Raw genomic sequence first — 13,284 nt, 5'->3', positions numbered from 1 at the left:
ACCCTAATATTAGGGCAGCCCAGAATTACTCCATTGTCGAGGATCTGGCTCAGAGTCCATGTGCTATGTCCGCGTTAGAGGTTCTCCAGACATGTCCTACTCAACGAAGAAAGTTCTTGGTCTGTCCCTTCCTGATAGAAGCAAGCTGCTCCTTCATGTTGGCAAGTAGGGGAGTACACCAGTCAAACACCGTGGTGAGACAGTCCACTGCTACGCTCATGTTTACTCGTGATGCCTGATGTAGCGAAGATGACCCGTTCACTCGAGCTATGGTGAACAGGATTATCCGCAGTGACAAACTCGCCACGTGTGGGATCGAGATCTGACTCCCGACCTTCCGATGACCTGGGCAGTAAAGTTGTACATAGTCGTCTACGCTGAGACTATTCCGGGTCCTGCCCCGGGAGTGGACTACCTCTCCCCTTCGGGAAAGGCCCGTGATGAAATATATATCTTCCACTTCTATCCTGAGTGGCATTTGATCAATCATAAAAGCTTCTTCCTCGACATCCCAGTAATCAATAAGTCTCTCGAGCAGACGCACATTTGCTTTCATATTCGGCAACTTAAAGAATTTTAACAATCCGCATCCCCGTAAGGCATCTAATGCCTCATCATTCTCCATAACTTCATTATCTACAGCTGAGTGCTCTCTTTCACGCCATGTGAGAGTCATCCTGGAAGAAAAAATCAAATTCATCCATTAGTTTTTTATATAAAAATTTTTCGCTGCGCACACGCGGTTTACCCTATACACAGTCGCGTGTAGGGCCGTCGTATACGCGATTTATATACATCCAACCCGCGTGTACGCCGCAGAGCAATTTTTTGCAAAAATCTAACGGTGAAACATTAATTAAACTTCCTAAAAACTATCACAATTGATTGCAAGACAAGTTTAGTGCTTACCTGGAAGTTTTCGGCAAGTTTGAACGGTTGAATAAGTCACGGGGAAAGTTTGCTCCTTTTGCTCCACAATTTGCTCTCCAAGTCAAACGGTGAAAATGGTAAGTCCAAAATTTCTTTTTATAAGTTTTGAAAATGCAAAATTTTTTTCAAAATTTTATTTTGTTTGGTTTCATGTCACTTTTAACTTGGGAGCTTGGAATGTCGAGATTGAGTTGTTTTTCAGGACATTTTGGACATTTTTCGACGATTCGAGGCGGTTCCATGACTGCTGACCCGTCATGGCAGGTATCGTGTTCTCACTGGCATATAGGTTAGGGACACCATTTTTCCATTGCATTATGCATACTAGCCTCCATTTGACCGATACATCTGCCGTAGGGTCGACCCCATCATGTTATGGTTCGCAAGCCATTTTCACTCGCCGATTCTTTAAATCATGACATGATGGTAGAGCCATCCTTTTACATGGGCATCCTAGTTAGCACCTCACTGACATTTGTTGCCCATGCTGCTTCGTTTTGAGTAGGCTCGGGAGTCCTCTGTAGTCCCGCCATGACTTATGCGTTGAAGACTCATTCTTCTTTGCTTCTTCGCTTTGTTCTGGCCTTATACCCTAGAGGCTCCTATGTGTGTTGAGTTGTACTTCTGCATTGCATGTTGACTATTTGCACCTTTTGGCCTATAGCCGGCTTCACTTGGACTCGTGTTTAAGCCCACTTTTGACCATGACGTCTGCAAAAAATCAACCTTGCATACCCTTGACCTCTGCAGCTTGACATACCCAGATCCGTGGAAGGGACATACCTCTGAGTGTCACTGACCAGTTTTTCACCTCCCTGCATTGAGCATAGGAACGTTCCTTTCCCAGGAACTAGAGCATCTGTTTCACCGACACTCGTTCTTTCCACTGTACCATAGCATTCTTTTATTCTTTTTCCGGCTTATCAGAAAAAGACAAAAAAATTAAATATTCCAAAAAGAGCGGGAACAGGGACATTATTTCCATTTATTGTTGGCAGCTAGAGTCAGTCGTGTCGCCCTTGAACAAAGCACTCGAAACAAAGTCTCCTCCGCATGGGTGGGATCTAGTTTGACTTAGGTAAGCCATAACCTTGTTATCGAGTCAGTTCTCCCCCGATTGGTTATCTCTTCCAATCATATGGAGGGTTCGTTCGTGCCTCCTGCATGACGAACTTATACAGATTCATTATATGCTGCCACATAGTCACATTGAGTCGTGCTTTTGTTCAAGGGAAGTTAGCCTGAGTCGGCCTTTCTGCGGTGTCTCTTGACTCATTTTTCAGTCGGCCATCCCTGGTTGTCAGTGTCATGTCTATCATCACATCAGTTATATTGGTCCTTCACTCGTGCCGGTTTGAGAAGGTCCCCATTGACTTCTTGCTGGCGGGTCTTGTCCTTATCGACGACGACACATTGCTCTGAGGGCAGACCTAGAGACCGCACCCTGGCCCTATTTTCATTATTGATAGGTCACCTTGTGCTCAGCATCGATCAGTATCATGGGTCTTTGACTGAGTGGTTTCCCTTGTGTTCGACATCAGCATACATTATCACACATTGGGATTCGTGCAGTACCTTGGTTTCCATTTGACCCTATTGGTGGATACCTCGCCTCTGTGTCAGCTTTCATTATTGGTTGGTTCAGAGGGTTTCTGCCGTGCGCTAGCCACATCTTGTGTATGCCGGAAACGTACTTTCGGTTGGGTTACTACATCTTTTTCGTCCGATTCCTTCCACATTATTGGCCTACGGGTTACACTCGCGCTAGATTGATGGAGGATGCCTTAATGCCTTCCTTCTAGCGGATCTTTCCCTATCGACTCCGACTCATTGCTCTGGGGCAAAGATCTAGAGTCCATTTGGCAGTACCTTGGGGTTTGCAGTCATTAGTGGCAGATTCCTCGCTATCGACAGTGGGAAACCATCATTGTCTCCTGATTGATAGTTTTTTACAGGTGTTCGACTTCAGCTCATCTATTCACACTTGTTAGATTGTACTGGGTACCTTGACGCTCATTATCATTATCGGTGGGTAGTCTCGCGTTTGTTAACGGTATACATCAATGACCGGTAATCAAACGATTTCTCACATGGTCGACTTCAGATCATTTATTCCCATGGTGTAGAAATGTACCACGGCGGTCGGTGAAGACCTCAGGTTGTATCAGCATTCATTGGTTCACTTGACAGTTGCTCCTGTTGCTGCTAGTTGATACCATTCCACCTTATATGTTGCAGTCAGTCATGGCGACATTCTATATGCTGGCACCTGAGTTTGCAGTGTAGTACCATCCTATTCCATCATGTTCAGTTGGTACCTTATGGGATCAGTCTTTGATTTCAGTGATCCGTTGCATCTTTCAGCATCATTGACAGTTTTATATGTGATATTCAGACATGTACTTACTCATTATGATCAGATGATCCATTATGTATTTTTACAGTCATTTATACTTGTATACTTAGTGGATCCGCTTGTACTTGATATGCGGACATGCTTTACTTTTCCTGAGCATGGGTATGCCCGCCTCAGACAGTGTTTCTTTCTGATCTCCTTTCGGTGGCTTGGCAGGCTGAATTCCGGTGAAGTCCTCCTCGGTTTTTCGGCGGAGTTCCTTTCCTTGTACTTACTTAATGTATTTCGGCCATCATGTTCCCCTTCTGACCTCATACATTAGGGGGCATCTGTTATAGCTCCAAATCTCACTCTTATGGTTTGTGATGCTGCACTTATGGCCTAGGGCAACCCCTCCTTCCAGACCTGGTCCAAAAATTTAAAAAACAGTGTTTTATTCCCTGTACGCGACTTTGCCCTGTGTTAAACGCGTGTACACGCGGGTCTGTCATACCCAACCCGCGTGTATCTATTAAAACACTTAAAAAAATATAATTTCCTCTTTTTCGGGCGGTGATCGCGGGTTTACCTGCTGGATCACCTGTTAGTGCCCGTGGCCCAACTGTTCCCAACCAACTCCTAACTAAAAAACTACTTTGGAGAGGGTATAAAAAGACATCAAAGGGAAGGCCAAGGGGAGAGAGAAAGGAGAGCAAGATTATTATGCTGAGATTTTTCCCTTAGACCAGGTCTGAAGTCCTTGGTGCATCCTGCACTTCCCCCATTTTGCATAGGAAACCCTTGTTTCCATGTGTATTGGTGATCATTCATCCTTGACATCATCATTGAGTAAGACTTGGAAGGAGCTCTTGTTGAAGGCTGGAGGCTGGAACGAATCCGGGAGGAAGCTTGCTTGGAGCCTGCTGAAGGTGTTCAGGTGATATCTTTCCGATATATGTACTTTATTTGCCTTTATATATAAAGAAACACGTCTTTGTTCCCGAATAATCTTTCTTTATGCTTATGAGATTCTTGTGTTGCATTCTTATGAAAGTAGTTACTTAAAGATTATTTATAACTAACTTTATAGCATAAAGATGATTTATACATAAACTTCTATACATGTACTGTTGATTTCTTTGATTTGTTTGTCTTGCAGGTCAGAGAAAGAAGAAGGGAACTCCAAGAAGGGTTTGCACCCTAACGGTCTTCTCGGACGTAGGACCTTAGGTATGTACCCTAAAACATTAGAATTTGCTTAAAAGTAAAAAAGATGGCTGTGTGTGTGTGTTTCTTTGTATAAGCAATTTTCAGTCTGGTAGAGTCTCAGCCCAAAGGACTCTAGGGGTACTTTCCCTTCAACCATCTAGGAAGGGACAACGGTGGACGGCGTGATCGCCTTCACAAAATTTACAAGGAAATTTACATTTCCTTTTTTGTCCAAATGTTTCGTTTTCACTAGTTGATGGTGTACTTTCAACATGGTCTTCAGAGGTTGATGACATCGGGTTGTGCAAACGAGGAGATCAGTCCCCTAAGATCTGAGGGATGCAAAGACAATCTCGATGATAGTGGTCTCCTTTGCAAATGACACATGGAGATTTAGGCTTGGATGGAGTAGTGTGTGGATTTTCACTAGACAATGCCTGGTTACCCCTTTTCGCCTTTGGCTCCTTCTTCTTCTTCTCTTTCTTCTCCTTCCCCTTCTTCTCCTTCTTAGTTACTTGATTTTTGGCCTTACCAGCTTTATCAAGTGAAGAGGAAGGAGGAGAGGGAGAATCGGATGAGGTAGAAGGTTTGGGGGTAACTTTAGTATAATCCAGTTGCTGACTTGATTGCTCAGGAATCACGGTGTTCTGAACGACGAAGGTCGAGAAGAGCCATATTGGCAAGCCAATCGTCAATCCTGGAAATGACAATGTGGCCATTTGAGGTGCACCAACATCTCCCCAAGAGGAGAAAGGACTAGGATTTCCCCCAAGGCGAAATCCTTGGTTGGTGGACTCCATTTTCCTCAACCTAAGACCAACATGGGAATGGTGATATTATTCCGATTAAAATAAATTTTAGATGCTTTGACACAACTTGTTTTTTAAATTTTTAAGAGTCGAGAAAAAACAAAAGATGACTCTAGTCGCCTTTGATTTTTAATGAGCCTGAAGTGACAAGTGCTAAGATGGACCTTTTCCTTTAAGGAGTCTGAAAAGGAACAAAAGAGACTACTCTAGAAATCTAGACAGAGGGATTACCAAACCAATCGCAAAACTGCAGAATATATTTTACGATATGGAAGTCAATCTTCCCGAATGTTGTGTTCAGTGCATTGCGGATCGATAGGGCGGCAGACATGGCTTCCTATGGATAAAGGATATAGCCAATTGTGGTCTCCCAATATACTCGATGGTACATGGGAGCACAATTTTGTACTAGCACTTGTCGTCTCAAAGAGGAGGAATCACCCAACCAATAGTGAAAGAGACAGTTACTAGGCTTTACGATGCTGGAATACATCTCTAGCCTAGAATTCTAGATGTTGTGCATTAGGTTCCAAAGCGTTTTTAGGTTCATTAAATTTATTTTACAGTTGATCTTTCTTAAGAAATTTTCCTTTCAAGTTCACCGTGTGATGTAGATGTACAATTCCTAAAATGCAATCTAAGATGATAAACAATCGTTTAATCTTCTTTTTGCAATGAAAATCCTAGCTACTAAAGAAAGAGAGATGATATTCTTTCAACATAGAGCAGAGAGCACACACTAGATGCACTGTCCTAAATCAAACCAACAAGCAGTCTAAATGAAAATACACATGCATGTATTTTTTTTCAGCTTTCTTAATGTGTGAATGACAAGAAGAATTCTAAGTACAAATCTAAAATATCTTTTCAAAGCGACAGTACTAACAAATTTCTCTTCAAAAAACGAAAGAAAGATAATGACGACACTTTGCTATTTTGAATTGAAAACTTCTTTTGACACTTGAAAAACTACTAATTCAAATCAAATACAAGAGTAACTATATAATCGACCACCAAGAACAATAGAATTCTTTTCTTTGACTGAAAACAACACTTGCGACACTTTCAAATCAAAAGACGACAGTTTGACTATGCTACTACTTTGTAAAAGAGAACTGAAAATGGCGGAAAATACATAAAAACATTCATAGTTATTTGCACAATGGAGGCAGAATGATGGAAAGGAAGGGGGTTTTGACAGTGGTATACTGATCACAGACAGCAAAACTCCTGAATAGAGTTGAAGAGAGTCAACACAGAAACCAAAATCTGAGAGCAGAAGAGGCCTTGTCTGATCAGCACACATGTAACACAAGGAAAGTGAGATGCAACGCACCTACTGCACATGGGAAGAGCGATGCATCCATATTCCCAAGAGTAAAGGGTGCGATGGTCTAGGGACGAGACTTCAACTACGTTCTGGGTCACAGTTTGTAGCTCATTTCAGGGATTTAGGCCGGGAAAGTGATGTACAGTAAATAGAAATCGCAGGGGCTGATCTAATGAGGTTAGTAGAGCCACCACTAGGGCAATTAGAAAGTTTACAAATTGATTGTTCAGTTTATAAACAAAACCCAGAGATAGACTGAAGCAACATTGATCTACTTTGCACTTGCATAGAAAATGCATTTCGCAGGCTAGTTGGCTTGACTTTAGGCTCTGTCTGTAAGTTTATAAAACAAAAAAATATAGACAAAAAAACAATCTATTCGCTCCCCAGCAGAGTCGCCATTTTGTTATCGGGAAATCTAGTGTCCACTCGAAGCTGCTAGTCCCACTAAGACTGGTAGCTATCTTAGAAACAAACAAACTAAAACTACTTTCATTTTCCTTTATGATAAGTAGATAAGAGTGGAACGAAGGACACCAACCTCAGTATTGCGCTTGGTTCCTTGCTCGGTTCCTCTCCCTTCTGACAAATCCTTGCCACTTCTCCTTCATCTACCCGGCTTCAAAGAGCACCTGTGGAATCAAAGCAGCATAATACTATCGAAGAACAGTGATCTACAATCATAAAAAATATAGGTCCAGATGTATATTGACCACACAAATGCATATATCATCAAACATAGAAGAATGTGGAGGAAAACTTGAATAGCTTTATTAATATCAAGAATAGCAAAGAGGATTACAACCAATTGTTTTGACCCAGCGTCATCCTTCAGCATGAAAGCCCTTCTTTCACCTCATGAAAAGCTTATATCACCCAACACTATGATATTCCAACAAGAAACCAACAACACTTCCTTACAAGATACAAAATTCCAGCCTCTGGATCTCTGAGATGAGGGATCCATATATAGATGATTGCAGGGGGTGAGTCAGCTTCTGGGATTTTGATTAGTGTCCTCTCTGATAGCTCTTGATTCCACTTGGAGATTGATGATCTCTTACTCATCCCTGGGCGAATTTAGAGAGGCAAGTGTCACAGGAGAAGTTTCTGGAAGATTATGTGATCATCCACCTCGCAAATTGTCTTTGCCATTTGTCCACCCTTGCCCATCGCACCCTACAGAAGGGCTTTTCAGTATGCATCACACCCTTTACATTGGGCAGGTCCAGTTTTGACCAGTTCTGAGCAGTTTCCTGTGGAGAACTTCTGGGAGATGATGTAATCAGCTGACCTTGTTCTTTTAGAGTATGGAACAACACTTTTAGGGACTTAGGAGCCCTTAGTTTATGGACATGTATGATTGGGGTTGCAGTGCCAAAAAATGTCTATAACAATTGCCCCGTAAAGCATGAGTTCGTTAATCTTTTGATGTCGCGTGAAATGCTTTATCATGAGGATCCGGAGTTTTTTAGAGCTGGAAGGTGACCTATAATAAGATACAACACAATACATTATCTTCATAGTATTTTTCATGATCTAGCTGAGGCAGGCGTTCCCATGCTCATATTTATAAATTCATTTTCATGTACATAAGACAAACAACCGTCTATGCGAGAGACTGATGATTCTAATAGAGTCATCATCCTTTGATTCGAATGATCATCTGTGCAGCAACAATGTACATTTGATGTTTTTATTTTCCTGAATATATCGCAGCCCAGATGGATGAAACTAGATCCAGGGTCTTCAAACCCATTCAATCTTCACTCGGAGTACAAGTCGACCCATGTGAAAGATGTTCTGGAGTCGAACATGGAAAGACCCAATGATATAATCTGTTAACAGGTGCGAGAGGAATCATCGATAATGATGATGACCCTCAAGGTACTACAGTACAATTCGTGTGGTGTGAATAAGGGACTTGGCATCGAACACCACGCAAAATCTTTCGGTCGAAGGCCATTGATGTAAACATGTTGCCGGAAGTGAGAAGCTTGCCATTGAGGCATGCAAGCTTAAAAGTACTGAAAGGGTTGTTCCTAAGTCAACTTCTTGGATAATGAGCTGATGTCGACAAGAAGCGACCCGCCGTACGAGGGCCTTAATGAATCCCACATCTATGAAACAGAATGGAGTAAATGATTTTGGAGGTGAAAATAATCTGATGATACAAGGTTGAGTGTGGCGGTCATGAAAGAATGGAGCGTGAATGTATTGCAGCAAATGAGGCACAGGTGAATTCTCTAAGTGACTTCTCTTGAACATACCAGTGACACTGAGATGGACTGGTAGCATTAACCCCAAATATGGATGGTGTGATGGACCAATGGTGATATGACCAGTGAACGGAACAACCCAACCTGACTCGGATGCGAAGTGAAAGTGTCACGTTCAAGAGCGACTTGCTACCAATAAAGTTTATTCAAGTTTTCTTCCCAATTTTTCCCCAGTCATTGCTGACCAGTACCTCTTTATTTTTGTCAAGCTTGAGGAGGATAACATATGCTTGTTCTATAATTTTCCCTTCGAGCAAACCCGTCGCTATATTTTAACAAGCCTAGTGATAGTGAAACTCGTTCTTGTCGGTATGGACATGTTTGTCTCTATTTGGTTTTAACGAGTTTAACAACAAAGATAACTTGGTCCTTTTCAATTTTAGAGAGTCTGAAAGGGACGTAAAGGAAACTCCAATAATCCTTAGGAACAACCCTTTCAGTACTTTTAAGCTTGCATGAACCAACAAGTGTGGTTCATCATCAGTATGCATCACACCCTTTACACTGGGCAGGTGGGATGCATCGCACCCTTAGCACTGAGCAACCTGTATGGTCCAGTTTTGACCAATTCTGAGCAGTTTCCTGTGGAGAACTTCTGGGAGATGATTTAATTAGTTGACCTTGCTCTTTTAGCGTATGGAACAACACTTTTAGGGACTTAGGAGCCCTTAGTTTATGGACATGTATGATTGGGGTTGTAGTGCCCAAAAATGTCTATAACACCTTCTCCTCTTGGTTGATTAGGGTTTCATCTAGTTGGGCCTTCAAATGGGTTTTTATAGGGGGTCATACGCTTTCCAAAAATTTTGAGTTTCCATCATTTTGAGCCTTGAGGAAGAAGCATAGTGTGAGCTCGCTGCACTCCTAGACAGAAATTTCCAAAAACTGCAAGTCTGCACCAGTATGCACAAAAACACAAAATTTCTCCAAATCCTCCCACAATTTGTCCAGAGATGCTTGATGAGGTATATTATGCAACCATGGATGTGTCAGCAAGAAAATATAACTTACCCTTCTCCTCTTGGCTGATTAGGATTTCATCTAGTTGGGCCTTCAACTCCTTGATTTTTCCCTTGCAAAGTTGATTTTCCTTGTAGCAGTGGATGATCATTTTCCTTTGCAACTTGTTATCCATATTGGCCTTCTCAAGGAACTTCTCAAGGTGGAAATTGACATTGTCAAGCCAAAACTCCCTATCCTCATTTATTTCCATCGTAATCCTCTCTTCAAAGGTCAATTCTTCCATTCGTGGCTTTTGCTTTCTTTCCCTCTGAAGTGCCTCCCAAGACCCATTGTCCTTGGTCTCTTCCTTTCCATGTGTCCTTCATGTTGCTTAGTGTCCTCATGGTCCACCACTACCTTGCCTTTCATCTCTTGTTTCTTGGATTCGAATTTCTCTTTCTCCATGACTAGCTGTTTTTCCTTAAGTTGATTGTTTTCTTGCGCAAGGAATGAAATGATGAATTTGGCCCTTGCCAAATTGTCCTTGAGCTCCATGATATAAGAATCCTTCTCTTTGATGACCTTTTATATGGTTTGACGCTCATCTTGTGCCTCCAAGTAAACTAGGTCAAATTCATGCTCAATGGGATCCTCATAATGTGAATAAACCTCATGATGTGATGGTGATCCATGTTCTATTGATGTAGTAGGATTGGCCCCTTCCTCAATTTCAGGAGAAAAAACAAACCTTCTACCTATCTGATATGTCTTTGTCACCTCAAGCCTAGGTGCCTTAGAAACCTCATATGTTTTCTTGATGACCCCACCTCCATGGGTTGTGCTGGCATGGTTTGGTGCTAGCTTGGTGAAGTGGTTATATGCATTTCAAGGTTGCCTCAATGAAGGTGTCCCATGTCATGTTCTTCTCTCTCAACTGATGGAATATTATAACCTTTATCAAGCTATGGTGAAAGAGGTTGGGGTAATTCTCTTTTCCTTTCAAATTCACCCTTTCAGACATTTTGGTTAGGCTCTTGTACAAGTAGTTGCACAAATTGAGAGACTTGGCAGCTGTAAAGTGCATGAGTAGCCTTATGTGGTATTGATTTAACTTGGAAAATCTTCCCTCACATGTGAAGAAATTCATGACAACCTTCATCAATGGTGCATATCTCTCCAACAAGTATCTAAATGGGAAATCATGTGAAGTAGCTCCTTTGTATTGTGATTTCAAGTAGGGTTTGTACTCTTCTAGGTCTAGTTTCATGCCTTTGAACCAGTTTTCACCATGGTTTGTTATGAATGTAGCTTGAGAGATGGCATCCACTAAAAACATGAAATAAGTCCCTACAATGGTGATCTTTTATTCTTTCAAGGTGAGGGAAAATATACTTGTAAGATGCTCATGATAACCTATTTCCTGCAGTCTTTGACAAAACCCTAAACAATTAACATCTTCAAAGCATTTCATGACAAATGGGGAGGAGTTGATTTCATTGCAATTATAGGGTTCAATACTCAGTATCTCCCCCCCTTTTTGTACTTCCTATTCTTTGATGGTGATGATTCAGGCTCCATACTTTAAACCGTAGGTGAAAGGCAAGCAAAAACAGTGAAATTTGTTGTTGTGAAGGAATGAGGTTGTATGATGGACTTAGGAGTTGCCTAAATTTTTAAGGAAATTTAGGAGGGTAGGGGATGATGTTAGTGAGTAAGGGAAGAATGAATTTTTGGAAATGATTGAGGGGAGGGGTTGGAAAAGGCCAAAACACAAGCCTACCCTAGAAAGAGATATGGTAGACTACGGTTTAGAGGAAACTAATAGAAAATGAGAGGAAAATGCTTTGTGATGGATGGATGGATATGGTGTATTAGATGCAAATAGAGGTGTGGGGATAAGGAATACAGGGTTTATGGTAGCAATTCATCATTTTAAGATCAAACCATGAAAATCATGTAAACCATAGGAGAAGAAGTATTTCATCAATATCTTGACATATGAGGCAAAGGAGGTTATGAAAATGATTAAACTTACTTGTTATAGAGCCCAAATGATGAAATTACTGAAGTGGAGCTTTGGAAAATTGATTTTTGTGGTCAAACACCAATTTTGTACAGCTATGCCTCATGCACAGCGAAGGCCTCCTGTGCATAGCGTGCTGTCCAAGTGCACAGCGAGGGCCAATTTTTGCCAGTCAGGGCTATGGAATCACATTTTTTTGCAAATGAGAGGGGGGAGCTTGATGCTAGGGTGATAGAAAAGTGCAAATGAGTGTGAATGAGCTCATCCATGTGCTTTTATAATTTTCTTTTGGTGTCTAAGTGATTAATGAGGTAGCATGGCCCACCTCACCAATTCACTTTCTTTTTGAGTTTTGTAGCCTTATGACCTCTTCTTGTAACTTTAGAACCATAGGAACATTATTACATATAAAAACATAATTTTCATTTGAAATCAAGTGTTATTGAACAAATTTACCTATTGTCACTCCCCATTTGTCAGATTTATACATGAAATGGTTAATTTTGTGACCTTAATCCTAATGACCTAATGGTGACACTGAGATGAATGGAGACCATGATGATGTGACTAAAGTGATGTTAATGATGTTTTCATGATGGTGGACTCAAATGAGTGATGAAAGTGACCGGCATATGAAATTTTTGAAAGAGTGGAAATAGCCCTAGATACACTAGCCAGTGACCAAATTTTTATTGAAAAGCTATTTAAAACCATAAAAATTTGACCTAAGACCCTAGTAAAAAACTTTGTAAGAGAACATTTGATCAATGGTGACTGACATGACTCACAGGAAATAACATTTACCACAATATTAAAGTCATTCAGATGCTCTATCACCGATTCCCCATCTTTCATCCTCGGGTTATACAACTTTTTCTGTAGGAATAGTTTATTCACTGGAGAGACTTAGATCGATACAAAGTCCCTAACTTGTCCCACAAAGCCTTCGTTGAAGCTTCCACTAATTTATTTAGAAACATTGAATATGAGACACACAATCATATTGTTCCCTTTTCCTTTTGATCCAACGTCGCCCAATCTTAAGCTAACATTGTTGTTGGTTTAGTACCTAGATCTATCGCGATCCACTTATCTTTATCCACCAAAAGATCCCCTATCTTGAGTTTTCACAACCCAAAACTCTCACCATTAAATTTCTCGATCTCTATCTTTCCACTACTCACCATCTTCTTTAAACACAAGAATCAATCCCATAGATCTCCTACTGAACAAGGTCTACCACAGGCCTGAGAAAAATCCCTCAGTAGCAAAGGTGTCCCCTTGAAGCCTAAACAACTCTAATACCAAATGTAGTTTTTAATCCCATACATAAATTTCCTCCATACAAATTCTAAAAATAGAAAAATAAACAATGGCAAGAGCATAAAACATAAAATAGATATACACAGAGATTTTCCCCTGGATCC

Source organism: Pinus tabuliformis, chromosome 7 (assembly GCF_031772625.1).
Source record: "Pinus tabuliformis cultivar Carrire ecotype Pingquan chromosome 7, CPIR1, whole genome shotgun sequence".
NCBI classification, from domain to species: domain Eukaryota; kingdom Viridiplantae; phylum Streptophyta; class Pinopsida; order Pinales; family Pinaceae; genus Pinus; species Pinus tabuliformis.
Note: the sequence above shows the minus strand (reverse complement) of the source record.